This window comes from Nuphar pumila, chromosome 15, assembly GCF_984573655.1.
Source record: "Nuphar pumila chromosome 15, dmNupPumi1.hap1.1, whole genome shotgun sequence".
NCBI classification, from domain to species: Eukaryota; Viridiplantae; Streptophyta; class Magnoliopsida; order Nymphaeales; family Nymphaeaceae; genus Nuphar; species Nuphar pumila.
In genome coordinates, this window is record NC_143263.1 from 25,119,514 (window position 1) to 25,136,930 (window position 17,417).

The window sequence follows — 17,417 nt, forward strand, 5'->3', positions numbered from 1 at the left end:
CGTGCATTGGATAAAACCATGCACAATTTGTTCATTAGATTCTAATGACTTGAGGAAGCAAGTGGTTTGGTGAAAATGTCTATGACCTGCTGCTCACTATCAACAAAGCTTGGGGCAACCTTTTGATCTTCCAGCTTTTCACGTATGAAGCTATGTCACACGGATATTCCATTTTGACTCTCGCACCATATCCTCTTGTATATTAGTTACATTCAAAACTTCATAAAAGTAGATGTATTCCCATATCTTCAGCCATGTCCATGTGACATAGGCATGAAGTGTTGATCCAGCTGAATATGCTTGGTTTTTTCATGCTGTAGAGCATAGAAAAACATAACAGCCCATGACTGACATTCTTGTAGAGGGATCACCAGCTCAATCTGCATCTGAATATGCAACTACTATGATCGCGAAGCTATATCTGTCATTAGGAATTCCGCTTAACATAGAGTGAAATTTTCTCCACAGCTTCCATATGACTATTTCGAAGCACGCACAAACTGTGCCACTTGATTAACCACATAAACTCCGTTTGGCCACACACAAGTTAAAGATTGTAATCCACCAGCAATATTTCTGTCCCTCTCAGGATATGGCTGCAAGTCATCAGAGTCACCCACAAATGTGTGTTCAAGGCAAAAGGGGTAAGAATAGGTTCTCTCAAGCATACCAGAGCATCCCAACAAACCAATGGCATGCTTATTGCTGACTTAATGATAAGTAACTTCTTCCATTATCAACTTCAATCCCAAGCAAGTGTTGGAAGCATTCTGATCATGCATACATATTTGCATTTTATTCATCTTTATTTATGCATGATTCATGATAAAATTGCATTAAAAACCCATCTTTATTGTTATTTTCGAGAATTTGCTTCGAAACTCAATTTTTGGGAAAAAACGTATTTTTCGATTCGGCCCAGTGTTTTTCGGTATTTTTATTAGATAGAACCTTTCTAATTCATAAATTAGATTAAATTAAAACTTAATTAATCGTTTGTAATTAGTTTTAGGAAAAAACCCTTTTGAAAAACTCATTTTTCAAAAGAGACCTTTTTGAAATTATTGGAAATTTATCGTATCTCTTTTCAAAATATGGTTTTTAACCTAATTAGGCTTATAAATAAGATTAAGAGGGCTGAAAACACGTTTTTCCAGCAGCCTCAAGCTCTCCTTGCTTCTTGCCTCCCTCTTCTCTCTCTCTCCCTTGCTCTCTAGCCGATTTCTTTCTCTCCTTGTTCTCCTTGTTCTCCCCTTCTTCTTCTTCTTCCCATTTTTCTTCAAGCTTCGAACCCTTTCGTCATCGGCAACTTCTTCCTCTTCGTCGGGGCAGCACGTGGATGCAGCTGGATTGACCATCTTCTCTTTTCAACCCTTCCATTGGAGGCGATCCGTGACAGGTCGTTGTTTTCTCTCTCTTTTTCACCGTAGATTTAAGTTTTGCATAGCATAACGCATTGCATCGCACATATTTTTAGTAGATCATCATAACATCTGCATATTCATCTAGTTTATTTTGTGTTTTGTATCTGAAAATAAAATAAAAAAAAAAATAATATATGTCGTTTTGATAGTATTAGCCTTCATGATTTACGCGTAGACAAATCTTGATTTAGGTATATCATAAGTCCTAATCTGAGTTTTTTTTTTCTTTTCTTATTGAATCTGCAGTAGTTTAGGATTAGATTTGGTTTAGACCAGGCCGTAGTAAGTTTTAAGTTTTTGATTTGCCATCGTTTTGTTTTGATCCATTAGCTAATGTTTTTAGTTTTTAGTTTTTTTTAGCCGATATGCATCATTTTTCCTAGAATAGTCTAAATTAATTTCTGTTTAGTTTTTTTTGTTAGACAAACAGTTAGTTTTATTCCAGAAGTCGTTTTGTTTAGATTAAACGGTAGTTGTGTGATTTCTAGAATCTTTGTTTTGAATCAAATTAATTAATGTAGCCGATTTTGGCTGTTTGCATTAAACCGCATAGTTCTGTGTGAATAGCCAGTGACATCTGTTTATATTTTTCTATTTGCAGCTTCAATTCACGTCATGTTTTACATTTATCAGTTAAATAATAGTTCTTTTGTTCCAAAAAAATTTATTTTCAGAAGATAAGGTAGAAATAGTTGCTTTATACAATTATCGTTTTTCTTAGTGTCTTCATTCAGCCGATTTTGGTAGTTATGCCCTATAGTCTAACGTAGCTCTTTGATTTACATTAGTAACCTCTCTAGATTCACGTGTTAGCTGCTAGGGTAAGTTAGTAAGTTAATTTTTAGCTGGCACATAAGTAATAGTTAGTTTTATTTTATTAGAAATAGCCCATTGCCTTTTGTTTTTACTAACTTGATCTTTTTCATACATAGGTTAGATTATTTAATTACATAATTTTGTCTCATAGTGGGTATTAGGACCAGCATGTTGTGTGATTCACGTTCAACTAATCTAGTCTTCATGTTATTATCCACCTTGCATATAGTTAGCATTAGCCTTAGTTGATGATTCAAATTAACTGAGTAGCATGGCTTCATTTAGCCGATTGTTCTTTAGTCTTGCTAATTGTTTTTCTTGATCAACTTGTTAATTTTAATTAATTAATTAGTTTAGCTGAGTGCTTTCTTGATTTCTTTAGAGTATTTTAGTTTCTTGAATTCTTGATCTCTTGCATTTAGGTTAATACTTGGTTTTAATTAATTCGGGTTAGCCGATTAGCGTAGTTTCTTGCTAGCCGACTTTCTTTCTTAGTTCGTGTTAATTGTTTTTATCAATTTGTTAATATTAGATTAAAGTCATTAAGTAATTTATTAGGTTCGACTGAGTATGTTCATGATCATTAGGTTCTTAAATTGTAGTTTTCTTGAATTAACTATATCATTAGTTAGTTTTTCTTGAATTAGTTTGCGATAAGTAGTTCTTGAATTCTTGTTAGTTAGGTAGTTTTACTATTTTGTCTTCTAGTGTAGGTTGTTACAAGTTGATTTCTTGAAATAGTTAGTTCATGTTTAGTTTAGTTTAGTCAATTCAAATCTTGTTTTTGCTGAATATTTTTAGTCATTAGCTATTAATTTTTTGTCTAGTTTTTGTCGTATTGCTTCGTTGTGTTTTTGTGTTTTGCAGGGAAGCGTTGAAAAGTGTGGTAGAACCCTTTTCGTGCCCTAAAAGTACCCTCTGAGGTCCCCTCAAGCCCTCAAAAGTGTCCTCAGGGAGCCCTCCGAGGGCAAAAGAAAACATGCATTACTTGTTCCATTAAAGGGAACACAAGGGGACTACACAAGAACTCGAAACACTAAAGACCCCCCATTTAGTTTTAGATTAGGATTTTAATTCTTTTATTTATTAATTGGGTATGTAATAAAACCATTTATTATTTTTTTGTTTAAGCCTTCTGTGTAGGGCAACACTCGCTTGTTTATTTGTTTAGTTAATTAATTCTTTTTATTTTGACAATAAAGAATAGTTTAGTTTGTGTGTTTGAATACAAGTATTTCCCGTTCCCTGAGTTTGACTCGGACTCAACCACTCGTGCGAGCCGGTTTTTATATTTTTGGTGTTTGGCTTTCACACTTGTTTTCATTAAAAATATTGTTTTAAAAATTGTTTTACAATACTCACACCAAATTTTGGCACCGTTGTCGGGGAACGACGAGCAATACAAGTATTCACTTTATTGTCATTGTTTGTTCACGTTTAATTAGGTTGTTAGTTATTTTTTGTTCTTTAATTAGGATTGTTTAGTTTACTTTTCCTATTCATTGTTTAGGATTGCTAGTTTGCTTTCTGTATTTAGGTTTAGAACCATGTGCTTGCAGACCGTAGAGACCAGCTTACTTTTCCTGCGCAGCCCACTTACTAGGATACCCTTAGAGGTGACTGCGCACGATTGGTACTGTGCTCATGGATTTCATTTTCTGCAAAATATTTGTTGAGTGCAATTGTGTGGTACTTGTTTATTTACTGCTTTCCAATTTATTTTCTTTTTTGCCTGCTTATGGTTTGTTGTGGTTTGGTCGCGTAGCACGTTAGGTAGGTAGAAAACCAATGTCTTAGGACGGTTGCTACATCGGTCTACCCTCTGGTGCATGCACAGGCGACGCTCGCTTGACCCCGAGCTTGTTGAGTTAATTAAGGACCCCTAGTCCCTTATTAGGAGAGCTCGTCGATCCGGCCCCATGGCCCAAGATCAGCAGTTGACCCGTCCTCTTAGGGAGTACTTCACTCCCAATGCTTACACTCCGGCCTCCTGCATCGCGAGACTCGTTGCAGGAGCGTCGCAGTTTGAGATTAAGGCCAGCATAATCCAGATGCTCTCGTCTTTCTATGGCCTGAACAACGAAGACCCCTACCGTCATCTCGATGAGTTCCTCGAGATCTGCTCTACGGTGCGGATCAACAATTTTGAGGATGACGCGTTGAGGTTGACATTATTTTCATTCTCCCTCAAGAATAAAGTCACACACTGGCTGAAGGCCCTCGATATTGTTCAGATTACCACTTGGGAACACATGCAGCGTAAGTTTCTCAAGAAGTATTTCCCAATTGGTAAGACAAACCAGTTTCGTAAAGTCATCACCAGTTTCTCTGAGATTGAGGGAAAACAATTTCACGAGACATGGGAAAAGATGAAAGATCTTCTCCGCAAGTGCCCCCCATCACTAGGTGCCCCGTTGGCAACTGGTGCAGTACTTTTACAATGGCCTGACCGAGAAGGACAGGCAAATGGTTGATTCTTTGTGTGGGGGCACGGTTATGCTTAAGAGCGAGGACGAGGCATGGGCCCTATTCGAAACATTGAGCGAAAATGCTATGCACCATGCCATGTCCTCGCAGCTTGATAGGACCACACATGTTCCTAGTGATCCTAAAAATTGAGGAATTTATGAAGTTGGGTCTGAATATGATTTGCAAATCAAATTGAACCAGTTGACTAGGAAAGTAGATCTATTACTGGCCAACCCAGCTTCGATAAATCAAGTAGGAAAAGTGTGTGTGCTATGCGCTAGCGCTGGACACTTTGTTTCTGAGTGTCCGGCGGCACCATTTTATCCTAAATTCGTTCAGGAGCAAGTGAATGTTGCCCAAGGTTTCGTCAGACCGATGCACGATCTTTATGCACCCACCTATAACCCGGGATGGCGAAATCATCCCAACTTTGCGTGGAGAGATCCACATGATCCTCCCCATCTGCCCTCCCAGACACAGCACAGACATGGTAACCTTCCATAAGGTTACTCGCGTTCTTTTACCTAGAGTATTTCCTCCAACGAGGTTAACTCCATGAATTTAAGAGTCAAATTCAAATTTTTAACGCTGATGATTTTCTTTAAGGAAGCTATCTATTTCCTTGACATGAAAAGAAAAGAAAAGAAATATTCTCAATTTCATAAAAGCAAGTAGTGAAAAGATATTGATGAAAGAATTTTGCATGAGAAAAGATAATTCTTTGCAATTTTAGCAATTTGATATCCGAGATATACTTTTTGCACTTTCTGAGACATAGAAATGAATTTTTTTGTTGGAGTTTGGCGAGAATTTCATCACATCAACCTTCAACTTGAAGATGCTCTGATTTTCCCTAGAAGAACACTTTGCCTTTTCCTTAGAAGCCCACATCGAGCTCATCTTTTCAGGAGAAGTTGTTAGAGGCCTTTTCTGACATTAAGACCACCGTCTATTCTCACACGCAGTCAATAGCGAAGCTAGAGATGCAGATGGGACAGTTGGCTGAGGCCTTGAGTAGGCAAAGCGAGAGAAGCCTCCCGAGTCAGTCTATCGTCAACCCAAAGGGTAAGAAACCTATGTATCACGGTCTGCACCCCACAGAGTCCCACCATGAGCAGGTCAACTATGTTATGTCCCTTCAGAGTGGGAAGGCATTCCACCCTACTCAGGAATCGACTGACGAGCCCACTGTCATACCCACTAACCAGTCGATCTCCTCCACCAAGCCCAAGGAGAACGGGCAGGGCCCACGGCCTGTGCTTTCTTCGTATATCCCCGCAGCCCCTTTTCCTCAGTCCTTAGCCAAAACGCATGATTTTAGCAAGCAAAGAGCACACATGCCCGAAATGCTTGACATATTCAAGCAGGATCACCTCAACCCTCCCTTGCTTGATGCTGCCTATATTGATAGTAGATCGGTTCTTGGCTCTCCATCATTTGAGAATAGTCTTCACGTGGAGACTAAACTCCTTCCTTCCAGTCTGAAGAGTTATCGTAGGGTGCATAGGGATAGAGTTGGAGGAAACATAGTGTGCAGTGTCACAGATGACACCGTCTTCCTTAGAACCCCTGATTGAGTGTGACTTCATGTCAATTGATCTCATGGACGATGAAGGGTCACCAGAGATCCATCTGGCTGAGGACATAAAATTTAGCGCTTTATAGGAGGCAGCCCATACTTGTGATGTACTATTAGTAGTCTTAGTAGTTTTCTGGTTTTTAGGTAGTTTTCTTCTTTCATGAGCGCAAATGATAGATTATGTATGCATTTCATTTTGTGGTGCAATTTTTATGAGTTGCAAACTGTCAGACAGGTGGAACCTCTGCAGAGCCATTCATATGCCACATCAGGTAAGGTTCCCCAGTGTGGATCAGGTGACTTCTACTCCTTTCCCCTTATTTCTTTTGTTATCATGTGCATTCATATAGCTTTATACAAGCATGGGAGAGTGTCACTGAGGATAGTGTCATTCAAGCGTGGGGGAGGGTGTAGTTTCCACACCCAGATTTTTTTGTCTTTGTACTTGTATTTTTATGACAACTCATATAAAAAAAATGGTTTTTAAGGAATGAGTTTGAACTTATATGACTGTTTTACATATTCTAATGTTTTTAGAGAATTTTTAAGTCCCACGAAAAAAAATTTTGACACGGATCTAGAAAACCATGGTTGTTTATGTGGATTTTAAAGAAATGATGATAGATGCATGTTAGAGTTTATTTTGAATCACAAATACGAACATGCACAGTTTTACTTTTGAAAAACTAAGCAAATGAACAATATTGCATTTATGAGCTCAAAAAGTGAAAAAGAGCATACGTTTAGTTGTTTAATATCTTTGTATTCCCTAGTATCTGGGCTCAGACACAAGTTGAAGTGTTTGAGTTCCATGTCGAAAAGGATAACGAAGGAAGTCACTTTTTTGTCTAAGTTAATATTTGTGGCCTATTTGGTTCGAGCAAGTAGAGCCTAAGGGGTGTTTACACCTGGTACCCTAAAGCCATCTGGCTCGGAAGCCACCGGCCCGAAAGCTCGTTACATGGACTTTATAGAGAGCCTAATAAATATTGACATTACACATGACAGAGAAGCAGACTATACGTAAACTATGAAAATTGAAGGTCTAGTGACTCGAGCAATTAAGTCTGAGGGATACTTTGTATCTGGTGCCCTAAGGTCATCTGGCCTGGGAGTCACTGACCCAAAGCTCGTTACACGAGTCACGAAAACTGAAAATTTGAAATAGTACTCAACAAAAAAAAAGTGAAAATTTTGAAAATCTAGAAAAAGAAAAGACCGTAAAAGAGAAAAGTTCACTGCTTAGAAGCAATTATTGAGAAAACTTGTGCAGAAAGCATATGAGTAAGGATTAGTGAATAATAACATATATATATTTGATTTTCTGAGAATAAAGCATAAATAATTATGATATTTAGAAAAGTGAAAGAAAATATTTTATTCTGTGGTGGCAGGTAAAAGACTCTAATAATGTTTTGTAAATGTAATGGCATGAAATATTTGTAAAAACAAACTCTTTAACTGCCTACTGCTTTTTGAAGTTGAATTTTTATGCATACATGATAGAGATGTTTGTGGGTAGCAACACTGCAAACCCTCAGGAGACCTTACTCGTCCACTAAGGTAACCCAAGGGTTGAAAGGGCTTGTTGCATACGCTAAATGCAACTGTGATTCCTACGAAAGTGAGTTAGGCTTTTATTTTAGTTAGTTGTTATTTTTGCTTGTTGCTTCAGTTTGCTCGAGGACTAGCAAACGATAAGCATGGGGTATTTGATCATGCATACATATTTGCATTTTATTCATCTTTATTTATGCATGATTCGTGATAAAATTACATTAAAAACCTATCTTTATCGTTGTTTTCGAGAATTTGTTTCAAAACTCAATTTTGGGGAAAAAACGTATCTTTCGATTCGGCCCTGTGTTTTTCAGTATTTTTATTAGATAGAACATTTCTAATTCATAATTTAGATTAGATTAGAACTTAATTAATTGTTTGTAATTAGTTTTAGGAAAAACCCTTTTAAAAAACTCATTTTTCAAGAAGAGACTTTTTTAAAATTATTGGAAATTTATCGTATCTCTTTTGAAAATCTGGTTTTTAACCTAATTAGGCTTATAAATAGGATTAAGAGGGATGAAAACACGTTTTTCCAGCAGCCTCAAGCTCCCCTTGCTTTTTGCCTCCCTCTTCTCTCTCTCCCTTGCTCTCTTGTCGATTTCTTTCTCTCCTTGTTCTCTCCTTCTTCTTCCCGTTTTTCTTCAAGCTTCGAACCCTTTCGTCATCGGCAACTTCTTCCTCTTCGTCGGGGCAGCGTGTGGATGCAGCTGGATTGATCATCTTCTCTTCTCAACCCTTCCATCGGAGGTGATCCGTGACAGGTCGTTTCTTTCTCTCTCTTTTTCACCGTAGATTTAAGTTTTGCATCGCATATATTTTTAGTAGATCATCATAACATCTGCATATTCATCTAGTTTATTTTGTGTTTTGCATTTGAAAATAAAAGAAAAGAAAAAAATAATATATGTCATTTTGATAGTATTAGCCGTCTTGATTTAAGTGTAGACAAATCTTGATTTAGGTATATCATAAGTCCTAATCTAAGTTTTTTTTTTCTTATTGAATCTGGAGTAGTTTAGGGTTAGAATTGGTTTAGACTAAGCCGTAGCAAGTTTTAAGTTTTCGATTTGCCATCGTTTTGTTTTGATCCATTAGCTAATGTTTTTAGTTTTTAGTTTTTTTTAGCCGATATGCATCATTTTTCCTAGAATAGTCTAAATTAATTTCTGTTTAGTTTTTTTTGTTAGACAAACAGTTAGTTTTATTCCAGAAGTCGTTTTGTTTAGATTAAAAGGTAGTTGTGTGATTTCTAGAATCTTTGTTTTGAATCAAATTAATTAATGTAGCCGATTTTGGCTGTTTGCATTAAACCGCATAGTTCTGTGTGAATAGCCAGTGACATCTGTTTATATTTTTCTATTTGCAGCTTCAATTCACGTCATGTTTTACATTTATCAGTTAAATAATAGTTCTTTTGTTCCAAAAAAAATTATTTTCAGAAGATAAGGTAGAAATAGTTGCTTTATACAATTATCGTTTTTATTAGTGTCTTCATTCAGCCGATTTTGGTAGTTATGCCCTATAGTCTAACGTGGCTCTTTGATTTACATTAGTAACCTCTCTTGATTCACGTGTTAGCTGCTGGGGTAAGTTAGTAAGTTAATTTTTAGCTGGCACATAAGTAATAGTTAGTTTTATTTGATTAGAAATAGCCGATTGCCTTTTGTTTTTACTAACTTGATCTTTTTCATACATAGGTTAGATTATCTAATTACATAATTTTGTCTCATAGTGGGTATTAGGACCAGCATGTTGTGTGATTCACGCTCAGCTAATCTAGTCTTCATGTTATTATCCACCTTGCATATAGTTAGCATTAGCCTTAGTTGATGATTCAAATTAACCGAGTAGCATGGCTTCATTTAGCCGATTGTTCTTTAGTCTTGCTAATTGTTTTTCTTGATCAACTTGTTAATGTTAATTAATTAATTAATTTAGCTGAGTGCTTTCTTGATTTCTTTAGAGTATTTTAGTTTCTTGAATTCTTGATCTCTTGCATTTAGGTTAATACTTGGTTTTAATTAATTCAGGTTAGCCGATTAGCGTAGTTTCTTGCTAACAGACTTTCTTTCTTAGTTCGTGTTAATTGTTTTTATCAATTTGTTAATATTAGATTAAAGTCATTAAGTAATTTATTAGGTTCAGCTGAGTATGTTCATGATCATTAGGTTCTTAAATTGTAGTTTTCTTGAATTAACTATATCATTAGTTAGTTTTTCTTGAATTAGTTTGTGATAAGTAGTTCTTGAATTCTTGTTAGTTAGGTAGTTTTAATATTTTGTCTTCTAGTGTAGGTTGTTACAAGTTGATTTCTTGAAATAGTTAGTTCATGTTTTGTTTTGTTTAGTCAATTCAAATCTTGTTTTTGCTTAATATTTTTAGTCATTAGCTATTAATTTCTTGTCTAGTTTTCGTCGTACTGCTTCGTTGTGTTTTGCAGGAAAGCGTTGAAAAGTGCGGTAGAACCCTTTTCGTGACCTAAAAGTACCCTCTAAGGTCCCCTCAAGCTCTCAAAAGTGCCCTCAGAGGGCAAAAGAAAACATGCATTACCTGTTCCATTAAAGGCAATACAAGGGGACTACACAAGAACTCGAAGCACTGAAGACCCTCCTTTTAGTTTTAGATTAGGATTTTAATTCTTTTATTTATTAATTGGGTCTGTAATAAAACCATTTATTATTCTTTTGTTTAAGTCCTCTGCGTGGGGCAACACTCTCTTGTTTATTTATTTAGTTAATTAATTCTTTTTATTTTGACAATAAAGAGTAGTTTAGCTTGTGTGTTTGAATACAAGTATTTCCCGTTCCCTGAGTTCGACTCGGACTTCACCACTCGTGCGAGCCGGTTTTTATATTTTTGGTGTTTGGCTTTCACACTTGTTTTCATTAAAAATATTGTTTTAAAAATTGTTTTACAATACTCACACCACATTCCAAGATCTTTTATAATAAGTGTTATGACCCTCCTTCAAGGTCCAGCAATGGTGGAAACTCAAGGGAAATAGAGGAGAGATGAAGGAAAGGTGGGTTGATTAGTAGGGAAGAAACAAGGGAGAGAAAGTATAGGGGGGTGACTTTGGGAGTGAGTGAAAGAGGGATAAGGGAGGAGATGGTTAGGGGGTTGAGAGAGAGTTGAGAGGAAGGAAATCTCTAACCAAAAATGGTTGGAGCCAATTCTCTAGCCAATGTGGTTTAGAGACCAAATTCTCATTAAGAGACCATTGGAAATACAAGCCAAAGAATAATACAAAGAGAGAAAGAGAGCTTGGGTATTTATAGACCCATAGCCAACCACCCACCCACCTCAACTTAGCTAACCTCCCACACCAACTCAACCTTTTTATTGCCCCCTTTTACCCTTTACAAATCTCATATTCCCAGCCAATGCCCCCTTGGACCCACCTAGGTTAGACACTCTAGCCGATCCACCCAAACTTGCTAGCCGGCTAGTGATTGTTGACTCTGTTTGGTGTTGGGTCATATCAATTCCCCCCTTCTTCAAAATGGCCTTGTCCTCAAGGCTTGAAGTCCGGAAACATGCCATGAGTTAAGTCTTCCTTGTGACTTGAGTCCTTTGTTGGGTCTACGAGCTTCTTGGTCTTCGCTTCGTTGCTACTAGCCCTTTGCTTCAAAATTTTAAAGTTTTTCTTAATTCTTTCCCATGTTGAGAATCCACGGGTAGTGTGAGAGAACACTTGTTCCTTATTTCCTGGGGTAAATCCCTGAAAAGAATGAGAGCATACATGGTCTTTTACCCTCATCATCTCCTTTTCTTGCATATATGCTTCCTGCTTCTTGACGACTTGAGCTTCTACTTGGTAAGGCACCAACATGTGTAGCTCTTTGGAAGTGGTTGCCTTGGATTGGTTTTTTTTCTTGCAAAAATTTTCACTTTCTTGTTGTATTGCTGGAATTCCATAGTCATGTTCTTGAAGTCCCAAGTCACCTTTTCAAAGTCTTGAAGCCATTGAACTCCTAAAACCACATTGGATCCTTTCATGGGTATCACATATAAATTCATATGAAATGTGTGACCTTGAATGTCAAGAATCACATTCTTGCACACCCCATTGCATTGCAATGCATCCCCATTTCCCACCATTACCTCAAATTGACTTTGAGGCTGAACTTGGATATTGGCTTTTTGAGCCATGGTGGGAAATACAAAGTTGTGTGTCGACCCAGAATGAAAGAGCACGATTACCGGTTGATTGTTAATTTCTCTGGTCACCTTCATAGTTTGGGGAGAAGCCACTCCTGTCATGGCATGGTAGGAGATTTCTGGAATGTAATCCGAAGACTCTTCATCAATGTCCTCATGCTCACTCTATTCACTTCCTTAATCATCATTGACAATGTACAAATGAAGGGACTTGCATGTGTGGCCCGGCATCCACCTTTCATTATAATAGAAACATTGTCCCAATCTTCTTTCTTCTAATCGGGATTTGGTCAAGTGCCTGATCTTAGGTTCTTTCTTTGGAAGCCTTTCTTGCGGCAACTTAGGATGGGAATTCAAGGGCTCTTCACTAGCTTTGTGGTGGCCATGACTGCCATGACTACTTGTAGATGCCTCCCTTTCAATTCTTAAGGGTGGCTCATTCTTTGGTGCTCCTTTTGTTTGGTTTCATATCATGGCCATCTATTTGGGGGGTTTTCGGCAACTCTTGCTAACTCATAGAATTGCATCAAGCTTGTTGGTCTAGAGGGTTGCACTTCAATCATAATATGTAATATCGCGTATTTTTCCATGATTTTTTAAGTCGAAAAATATAATTTTAAAATTATATATTATATTTAAATTGATAAAATCATGGGAAAATAATCAAAATATAAGTGACGTCAATAGAGTCTGCGCATTTATAATTTGAGAAATTTTTCATTTTTAACCTTTAAATTCGAGCGAAATCCAGGTTAAATTCAGGCAAAATTCAAGTATGACCACTGTTAGATCCGCCTCTAAATGTAGATCACGTTGGCGACTTGTTTTTCCGAAATCGGATTACGGTTGGCCCGAAAAAATGTATTTTTCAAAAACGACCAGCCTATGTTTTTTGACATTTTTTTTTATTGGATCAAACTGGATCTACTTTGTTTGATCCAAGTTAATATAGATCTGAACCCGATCCAGGATCCATATTGACTAGGATCTAGTCTAGGTTTGATACATTTGGATTTGGATATGGATTTGAATCTCGAATCCAAATCTGGATCCATAGTCCAACTATAACAATTTTAAAACTGAATTGAATTTAAAGTTTTAAATATACTTTTAAATAAGAGCTAGGATGCCCCATGAGGAGTTCCAGAAGGGGGCATCCCCCTCTAGAATATTCTCTTAGTATATTAATTAAATAAAATTTAATAAAAAAAATTAAAAGGATAAAATCTAGAAATAAGATAAGGGGAGTAGAGTTCTACATTAAGTAGAACTCTACCCACTTAGAAGATTTATCTAGAGGAGATGTCACCCCCTTCTAGACTAACTTAGAATAAATCAAAAAAATATAAAAGGGGTCATAGGTCTCCCTCTCTATAGAACTTTGTTCTAGAGAGAGAGAGAGAACAAAATTCGTGTGGAGAGAAAAGAAAAAAAAGAAAAAGTGGGAAAAGAAGAGGAAGAAGAAGAAAAGAAAATTACTTTTTCTTACATCCATCAAATTTCTAACTTCGATTCAAGGTACGGGTTTCTCTCTTAATTCGCACGGGAAGGAACATGCATAAATTGATTTGGGCATAAGTTTAGAGGGAAAAAATGGGATTCAAAATTTAAAAATATAAATAATATATATATATATATATATATATATATATATTACATGGATGCGAATTTCTTGAAATTGAAGAATGTGTTTGTATTTCAGATTTGTTGAATCCCTCTTGCTCACGCATATTGAGTACATATATATATATATATATGCAAGTTAAATTTTGTTTGAGTTATCACGCTCAAGCGAACCTCAATATATATATATAAAGGTGTGCCGAGTTTTCTTGCTCACGCAAAATCTGGATACATATGTATATATATATTCCACCTTGTCGAGTTTGACAAGCATGCATCTGAATATATTTCTTTGATTCAAATTTACATAACCATGCATCTGAATATATTTCTTTGATTCAGATTTACATACCCATGCATCCGAATACGTTACTTTGATTCAGATTTTGTCGAGTTATATAACCATACATCTGAATAAAATTCGTGTTTCAGATTTGCTTATTTTTCCTGATTATGCATGCTATATATATATATATATATATATATATATATATATTCAGTTTCAGCGATCGGTTGATCATGCTTTTGAAAGTTACATGTGTTTCTTGAATAGCCGATTTCATATTCATATGCATTTCTGGTTTTGCCGATGATATTGCTTCCGAAATATGTATATGATTATTCAATGTTATATACATGTTATTTTCAGCATGCTGCATACATGTTATTTTTCAGCATGTTGTATACATGTTTATTTTCAGCATGCTATATACAAGTGCATTTCAGGTCTCGCCGACCCATGTACATGATTATGATCATACACATGGATCAGCCAGCAAGCTGATTACATGTGCCGACCCATGTACATGGATCAGCCAGCATGCTTAATACGGGTTTGTTTCAGGTCTGGCCGATCAGCCAGAGCATGCTGTTAACACGTATATTTTAGCTTGGTCGACCAATGTACATGGTTCCGGTCATGTAAATGGATCAGCCCAGCTACTGGCTTGATCATTTATGATCAGCTGTGATATGTTTACCTTTTGAGTGGCTGATCCATGTACATGGATCAGTCTAGTTGGTGCTATGCTTATCTATGAATCTGACAAGCCGTGGTAAATTTATTGCATAGCTTATTTGAGTATATGAAATTGGTCATGTACATAAATCTGATAGGAATATGTATTCTTTTTTAGATAATACATAAATCTAATCATAAATGGATCAGTTTGCAATTATGTATCATACGCATGAACCTGAAATTAATTTGATGTTTGCAAGACTTTGATGTTTGGTTGCTTATGCATGAAATTGATCATGAACTGCAAGCATTGTATTCGCATGTATATGTATATTTTGTGTTTTGAATGTGCATTGTGAATATGTTTGGAAACAGTGTGTGTATTGCATGTTCACTGAAATTTTGTAAGCTGAATAAATTACTTTTGAGATGTACCGGTGGTTACATGTGAACCACGCCAGGAGCTTTTATAGCTTCAATATTATTGATTTTATTTATGCATTGCAAAATTTATTTCTAAAAATTATTGGCTTTCCAAATTTAATTACATTGTTAAATTGTGAAGGCTAGGGCCCAAAATTATTTTTGCATGTTAATTTGCAAAACGGTTCTTGTGTAAAGAACTTGAAATTTATTTGAAATGGTAAAAGAGACCAAACAGTGTGGAAATCTTGGATGACGATCATGGGGGACCGTGAGGATACTAAAACTCCGTGTGCGATTGTGCCCTTGAACCCGATATAGTGGTTCATCTCCTGGCCACGGTTTTAGGAAGATTCAGTCACTTTGCCTAAGAGTGGTATTGTTGACTCAGCTGTAGTTATTGGTATATCAATAAAGTGACGTCAGTGGATGTTGATTTTCATAATGTCCCGATATTAGATGTTGATTTCTAATGTTCTGATAGATGGTGTTGATTTCTGATATCGGTTGAGGAACAAGTGTGGAACCCAGTAATAAAATACAAATTATGTGTTAAACTACAAGTGGGAACCTAACTTGAACTTCGAGAATTTTGTCTGATTTGAGTATCCGCGAGTTTAAGAAAAAATGAAAATTTAAACTTGTATGCATTTAATAGGAACATGCATGCAAAAGCAACTCTGATAAATAACTTAATAAGTTATTCATGCATGTGCATTGAATCATGCATATTTTACTATTCAACATTAGTTCATACATTCATGCTTATTGGTTTCATATGATATTTGTTTCTGCATAATATTTGGTTGAATGTTTGAATGGTAAAGTAGTTGTGATAAGTTATTGTTAATGATTCCTCTGAAATTTATGCATGAATTTGTTTATGCTATTTTCTTTCTTGTTTGGATTTTTAGAGGAATTTGTATGAGGAATTCGGTTCTTACCCGTTTTCTTAAAATTGTTTTACAGGCACAAATGCTCAATGATGTCTCGGACTGGCTAGTTGGAGGCTACGAGAGTTGTGATTGGTGTTCTGGGTTCGGAGAGGATGGCTCGAATTGATATAGATGATTTTTATGTCTTAGACTATTTGACAATTGATTAAATTAAGAAAGTTTGATTTATTCTTCAAGTTGATTCAATGCACGGTATGGTTTGTGGTTTGGTATATTAAATTTGTGATGCTCCGGATCCTTGGGCAAGTTTCCATAATTGTTTAAAAAAAAATTCTACTGTTTTTTTAGGGACAGTTGGGGTCGTTACATAATATATGCCTTAAGACCAGCAATTAAGGTGCCCATAAGTGCTTCTTGTGACCATCCCATCATAAGGTTGCTAATCTTCTCAAACTCCACTTGGTAGTCCATGATACTTCCAACTTGTTTGATCTGATGAAGGTTGATGGTCCAAACTCCAAACCTCAACAAAATGGCTTTTGCTAAGGATTCCCTGCTTAGAGTCCCAATTTGAGACTTGTACCATGAGTACCACCGAATGGCTTCATCTTCCAAGTGGATCTTCTCTCCCTTGGGTAGTACATTCACAATTTTGAAATATTGTTCCACTTTGAGTATCCAACTTGTAGGATCCTTTATACTTTGGAAAGCCTAATTTTGATTGCCTTGTATGTTAAAATAAGTACACTAATGGATCGGGTCAGTTTAGATCCAGATCCATATATCCATTATGTACTTTTAACATAATAGTCATATAAATAGAGAAACACGCCACCCACCTAGGGTGACGCCTCTTTTCGGATTCCTCACTTTCTCTTCCATCTTTTTTCTCCTTATTTTGTTGTTTGTGCAGGGAATCGTATTCCGGAGGCGTTCTCACATGGTATCAAAGCAGACAACAAGGTAAGTCTCATTAAAAACCTGACTGCACATCTCCTCTTTTCTAATCAGATCTGATTTTTCATCTTTGTCAACTTTCTCTCCCTAGATCTGGTATAAAAAAAAATCAGATCTGCGTGTTTTCTCCTCTTTTCTAATCAGATCTGTTCGTCTTCGTCGGCTTCTTTTTCTAGATATGATAAAAAAAACATTTTCATTTCCTTTTTCTTCTCATATAAAAAAAATTGATAAGTTTATTTCTTCCAAATCTTCTTCGCTCTTTCTCAAATCTTTTTTGCATCGCATCAGATTTGTATAGATCTGATCGATTTCCCTATTTTTCATACTAGATCAGATCTCATCAAAACAAAAGCAAATAAGAGCCTCTTATGGGCTTATAAGAGCACAACCAACCCACAAAAAAGCACTTATGGATCAATTCACACCACCCACACAAGGGCCAAGAGATTAAACATAAATGTTTTTGTATTACAAGGTGCTTGAGAAAGCTTAAAAATATAAGGGAAGAACCCCTGTTTATAACAAGAGAGGGAGAGTGGGGG

General features: G+C 36.3%; 1 protein-coding gene across 7 annotated transcripts in view; it reads right to left on the reverse strand.

The window, feature by feature from the left end:
- LOC149814859 (casein kinase 1-like protein 3) overlaps window positions 1-17,417 on the reverse strand; it is a 75,856-nt gene that overhangs the window by 43,451 nt on the left and 14,988 nt on the right. The window lies entirely within an intron of this gene.